Source organism: Myodes glareolus, chromosome 2, assembly GCF_982192425.1.
Source record: "Myodes glareolus chromosome 2, mMyoGla1.1, whole genome shotgun sequence".
Lineage (NCBI taxonomy): Eukaryota > Metazoa > Chordata > Mammalia > Rodentia > Cricetidae > Myodes > Myodes glareolus.
The window spans coordinates 41,971,664-41,978,308 of record NC_142027.1 but is presented as its reverse complement, the minus strand read 5'-3'; the positions used below and the strand labels follow the sequence as shown (position 1 = coordinate 41,978,308).

The window sequence follows — 6,645 nt, the reverse complement described above, 5'->3', positions numbered from 1 at the left end:
TAAGGGATAAAGTATAAATTCCTTTACAACACATTCGATATTGTTTAAAACTCAGTTCGTTCGAGTAGTTTTTCGTATGTTCATGCATCACATCCAAGACATAAGATGACTAGCATCATTAGGTTTCCCAATAATGTATCACAATCTTATATGGTCTCACAATCACTCTTTATCTGTTACTGCCTACTCATTACCACAGAATCAATTTAAAAATTTTCATTTTTAATTTCTAGAATATTCCTTCAGTTGTAGTATTATTCAGGCTATGATAAAATTGTAATAAATCTCATCAGTAGAAGAGCCTTCAATAGTTCCACAAATCACCCCCTGTGAATACTATCTTACATTCCTTAAATCTAATTTCAGAAGACATCCAATGACAACATGGAAAAGGAGAAAAAAACATTGTGGACAGAGTTTGTTCTTACAGGTCTTACATGTCAACCACAGTAGAAAATTCTTCTGTTCCTGATGTTCTTCATGACCATTATGGGAAATTTTGGTATTATCACTCTTGTCTGGACTGACCCTTGACTTCACATTCCCATGTACTTATTTTCTTAGTAACTTAGCCTTTGTGGATACTTGGTTATCATCCATCATCCAGAGTGACACCAAAGATACTATTCAACCTTTTGGACAAGGGAAAGGTAATTTCTCTTTCTGAATTCAGGGTACTATTTTTTTCCTTTGCAATCAGTGTGACCACAGAATGTTTTCTTTTTGCAGCAATGGCTTGTGATTGCTATGTAGCTGTATGCAATCCTTTGCTTTATCTAGTAATTATGACCAATAGACCATGCATTCGCTTATTAGTTTTATCATTTGTAGGTAGATTAATTCATGCTGTAATTCATGAAAGTTTTTTTTCAGATTAACCTTCTGTAAATCCAACGTATGGTATCACTTTTTCTGTGATGATGTACTGATGTTGAAAATTTCCTGTACTGATCCTTCTTTGAATTATCTGTTAATTTTTATTTTCTCTGGTTCAATACAAGTGTTTACCATTATGGCAGTTCTTATCTCCTACACATTTGTTCTCTTTACAATTTTAAAAAAGAAGTCTGACAAAGGATAGCCTTTTTCATCTGTGGTGCCCAACTCTTATCTGTATCTTTGTACTATGGGCTTGTACTCTTCATGTATGTGCACCTGGCATCTTCAGAAGTAGATGATCAAGATCTAATCCTTTCTCTGTTTTATACAGTTATAATCCCTGTATTAGATCCAATTATCTACAGCCTCAGAAATAAGCAAGTCATAGATTCTCTGAAAAAATTGTTGAAAATAGCAGTTTAGATCTCATTAATATCTGTTAATTTTTTTAAAATTACAATATTGTGAAGGTAAATGTGGATTTTAAAATTATAAATGTTGGAAAAAGTTATCAAATTGAATTTATGTATGTAATTCTCTTTACTACATTGGTAAATACATCTGTATTCCTTGATCATATGCATATATAAAAGCTTTCAATAAGATATTCTTATATCAGAATAAAGCAGAAAGCAAGGAAACAATTTATAGTTCCATGTTATTATGTTATGTATATGCCAAATACTATAATCATCTATTTATTCAAAAGTACTTGAGTGTGATAGGAAATTCTGCTATTATGCCTGAACTTCATGAGACATGAAAAATTTATGTTGTTGGCAAGTTTATGTGTGAGCTCCTAGAAGAAACCCTCTGGAAAACTCATAGCCATCAAATGTCTTTCCTGGCACATTTCATATGAAATGGTGAATTTCACTTGCTACAGAAATCCAACTCATACAAATTACACATGAATAAACAAATATTTGAACATGGTCAAACACTAATGAAAATGCCATCAAATTCATGAAGGTAGATCCAACCAGTATGAAGAGCCTTAGCTTGTTGCACTTCTTGAGTTAAGACAAGAAGTGATTTATTTTTCTGAGAATAATCCACAATTTGACTCACTAAAAATGCAAGTAGATGGAAGAATCAAATAATGTAAACTTAGCAAAAAAAGTGGCATAAGGGGAAGGAAATATTTTCATTCTTCCTTCAATACCAAAACCAAAAGTCAAACCCTGAGCTCAGAAAAAGCACACTATAATTTTAATTAACATCAATATTTATTGATATGACTTGTACACACAGAAATCTTTAAATAAAAATGACATGAATTCATGCAATGGTGAAAGGATCTAATACCTCCAAGGTTGCTGGGAACTAAAACCCTTGATATTTAGAGATACTTTACCCATATTTTTAAATATAAAAAATGTTTAATCTACAGATCTAACATTACTATTCACCTCTTAAAATGGTATTACACAATTTTTATACTGAAACTGATATTCTCATCCTAAACACCACTTATCTATGTGTCTGTAAGAGTTTAATAATTTATTTCTTTCACCATGCTCTCCCTTTCTTCATTCCTAAACATTATTACCAGGTGATTCTTCAAAAAGCTCTCAGGTGAAATCACATTCTTTTTTAGTAACTTTCAACGTATTGTCATTGCTACCAGATTATATGCTTACATCATACAGATTACCCTGATCTGTATAAGCCTCTTGTTCAGGAGTATGTTCAGATGATATTATAAATACATGTATTGTACACACACAAACACATACACACACATGTCCATATATGTATATATAGGAATATATAAACAAGGATGTTAATATATATATAATATATATATAAAATTTTCCTTTGCTCATGTAGCATTATTTGTATTCTTTGATTCAATTTGACTCTTTGAAGAAATCTTTGATTCAATGTTTCAATTTCTTCAGTAAATAAGATTTTCTTATTTACTGAAACCTTTTTTATGGATACAACGAGAAATGCATAGTAGATGTAATTTCATCATATCTAGTAAATGCTTTTGCTTCCACTACTTGTTTTTTTAACATCAAGGCCCCCCTTCTCCATCTGCCCCATTCTCATTTATAGTGGTAATGATCTGCTTTCTTTGAGGCTCATGTCCAATATAGGTTTCATGATATATTTTCAGATTTCCACAAAGAAAATAAAGATGATCAGTAATTCATAACATCTAGCATTCTATGTGGAAGGAGAATATTTTCCTCCAACTAATCTTCACCTTATTGGGGTTACAAAAGAACTTATATATTATAACTGAGAGATGTTACTGGTTTATACACATCAGACCTTAAATAAATATTTGTGAACAATGTTGCACCAAAATGAACTTGGGCTACCAGTGCATCATTTACAGGAATTATCCACATTTCTTTTTCAGTTTGGCATTAAACCAGACAAACTTCTGGACCTGACTGCCTGGTATCATCTCTTCTTCAATTTCTTCATTGACAAAAGCATTATACAGCCTGCACGATTCTGTACCAGCTCCTCTGTGTATATAACATGGCTTGCAGTTTAGTGTTTTTATGGGATTCTTGAGTGTGAAAAAAAGGGAGTCTTTGATTCTTGTACTTTCTTTTAGGCTCTTTTCCACCTGTTTGTCTTCTCTAACTCCAATGTGATATTTTTTAAAATCTTATTGTATTTTATTTTTTCTTTTTGTTTATTCTCTCATAAAATACATCCTAACAAACAGCTTCCTTTCTGTTCACTCCTTTCCAGCCACCCCAATCTCTACTCTAGATCCATTATTCCTCCATTTTCTTCAGAAAAGATATATCCTCCCAGGGATAACAACCAAACATGGCATAGCAACATGCAATAAGACTAGTGGCAAACCTTTATATCAGGGCTTGACAAGGCTACCCAGGAGGAGGAAAAAGGTCCCAAGTACAGTAAAAATAGTCAGAGACATCCCATTTCCATTATTTGGAGCCCACAAAACTCCCAAGCTAAATAACCATAACATAAGTGCAGAGGAACTAGTGCAGGCCCACATGGCTGGCATGGTTGCCACTTTAGTCTGTGTGAGCCCTGCTTAGTTGATTTAGTTGGCTGTGTTCTCCTGCATTCCTTGACTCAACTAGATCATACAAATTTTAGTCTTGGGATTTAATGTTGTTGTTTTTTTACAGTTTGTTTTATAAATTCTCTCTGTATTGTCTGTCTTATTTATATCTCTCTCTGTTTTGTTTGTGCATTTCCTTCTCCCTTCCTCCCTTCCTTCCACCCTCCCTCCCTCCCGCCCTCCCCCCTCTTTCTTTTTGTGTGATATTTATTGTAAAGGTTCCCACAGATGCTGTGTGTTCATAATTGATGGGATTTTCTTTTCCAGCACTTACATAACTATGTTCCAATACAATGGATAGTATTTGAATCCATGCATTTGGGACCAGCTCTCCCACTACCATGGTGAAGGGTACCATCTCTCCCAAGTGCAGGGACTAGTTCTCCCATGAGGGGCAGGACCAATTCTGCTGCAATGTCTAGTGAGGGGCAGGATCAGTCATCCTAAATCCAGTGAAGTGTAGGCCTGTCTCAGCAAGGCCCTCTGTTTTTAACATACATGGTTCCTATGGTCACCTGTGATAACACAGGCCAGAGACACCAACAGAGAACCCAGTTACAGCACAACCGTAGACCCAGACATGGCACTTGGAATCAGCTTGGATTCAAATGTCACCATTATACTGGCAGTAACTCAGGTCACCCAGATTGCTATGGCCCTGGTGGCAGTGTGTCCCTCAGACTGCAACATGGTCTCGGGTTATCAAGCAGACCCCAGACATCTACTATCCATTGTATTGGAGCATACTGGACTGACCAGTTCAGCTATCACCCAGGCCCACATCCTAGGCTTGGATTGGCCCACCCTAACATCTACCACATTTATAGCCTTCTAGAGCAGGTGAACATGAAGGATCAGGTAGCTTTGGAATGGTAGACACAGGATCCCCATGACTTAGTGCAACAGCAAAATATCTGAGAGGAGTTTCAGTGAGGATGGTGTGCTAGAGATAAGAGTCCTTGAGTCAGATCAATAACTTATTGCAATGAACATTTACATGTGTGGTTGATAGGACAAAAGGGTATATGTGTGACACACATCATCTCCAAGGCAAGCAGGATGAATGAAGAAGGTTAGAGAGGCAGGAAAGACACTGGAGGGAAGTGGGGTTTACTTTGTTTTGTTTTGTTTCTAGTTAATTTCTGGAAGTTCCTTTGGGGAGATGCTGCAGGGGAAAGGAGCAGGTATGGAGGGACTAGAAGAAGGTAAGCGGGATTGGGGTGCATGATATGAAATTCCCAAAGAATCAATAAACAATTGTGTTATATATAAACATAGAGATATATATACTGTCACTGTTATCTGTTAAATCTCAGAGGAAATAAATATCCTTAGTAGAGCAAATAAGCATAATTTGTATGGATTTTATTTGAAAATCAAATTATCATATTCTAAACTTCACAATTAAATATTCGTTAAATAATGCATATGCATTTTACTGTTTTCTTTTAAACACCATCTTCAAATGTCATCTGTAAAGAGTATATAGTTTATATTTCCAAATATTTCATCAAACTTTTGTAACAAGCATAAGAATGGAACCATGTTAATGGACCAGATTATTTGGTAAACTTCAAGAAGTTACAAGTACTGGATTATTTGGAGGATGACTACAAGCAGAGAAATGTATAGACCAGGAATGTGTAAGGCCAGGCTGTAAAGGGCTCTTGATTATTGGGAGGAGCCAAAGCTTTCCCAGCCTCTCAAGGACATAATGGTCACAATTTTGTTAATTTTTTTGCAATCTTCAAATGACCTTTACACAATAAGACATCGTTTCATCATAGCATTGCTTCAAATTTTGTAAATTAAATTTAAAATCCCTCACTGTAAATGACACATTTCAACAACTTTTTAATATAATTCATATTATAATTCATAATTATAATGCAAGCCTCTTTATAATTTCACACTTTTCCTTTTAATTCTAGAGAGGTTATGATAAGTCCCTTCCAGTTGTGCCACTTGTCATTACTGACCCACACAACTATTTTTTTCTTTTGAGTAACCTGATGTCTTTAATGTAGCTCATCAGATTCCCCAAGAAAAAGAAGAAAAACTTGAAAGACTCTCAGAAGGTGCTGGAGCCTGTGGAAGGTGCTGACTTCTTACTCAGGAATGCCTTAAATAAAACATAGTCTAAAGTGAGTTCTGCTCTCACTCTCTAGTGTCTCTCAGGTTTATTCCACCTTTCCATTTATGTCTCTTCCTGAGTGATATGTGAGTCTAATTCATACACAATCATAATTTAATATTTGCCTAATCAAGTGGAATAAAATATGTTTTATCAATAAGTTAATTAATGAAATCACCTGTACTCAGCAACAGAGGTTTATTGCTACTATGTAGTGAATGAGATATTCTTTAGATTTATGAAAACTATATCAATAAAAGATACAGTATTTAACACTTGACTGCAGACCTGAGAGTCTACATCATTTTGCATTTAATATATTCATACAAATCTAAAGTATCCTCAGTTACTTTCCAATTTAATCATCATAGCATGCACTTGATACAGAATTAAATTTTGTTATATATTTTTTTTAGAGTATGTGGAAATAAAGGTATTAGGTATTTACTAATGATGCATCAGAAGAATGAGGACATTTTCAAATAGTTTTCAACATATATCATAAAATATCCAAATTAAACCTCTCTAAATTTGTACATTTTGTTAAAAAGAAAATATTTTATGAGGT

The 6,645-nt window shown here is 34.4% G+C and overlaps 1 pseudogene; it reads left to right on the top strand.

Moving 5' to 3' along the window:
• The first annotated feature begins 384 nt into the window (after positions 1-384).
• On the top strand, positions 385-1,302 carry LOC125392831 (olfactory receptor 5H17-like; annotated as a pseudogene).
• The last annotated feature ends 5,343 nt before the right edge of the window (positions 1,303-6,645 follow it).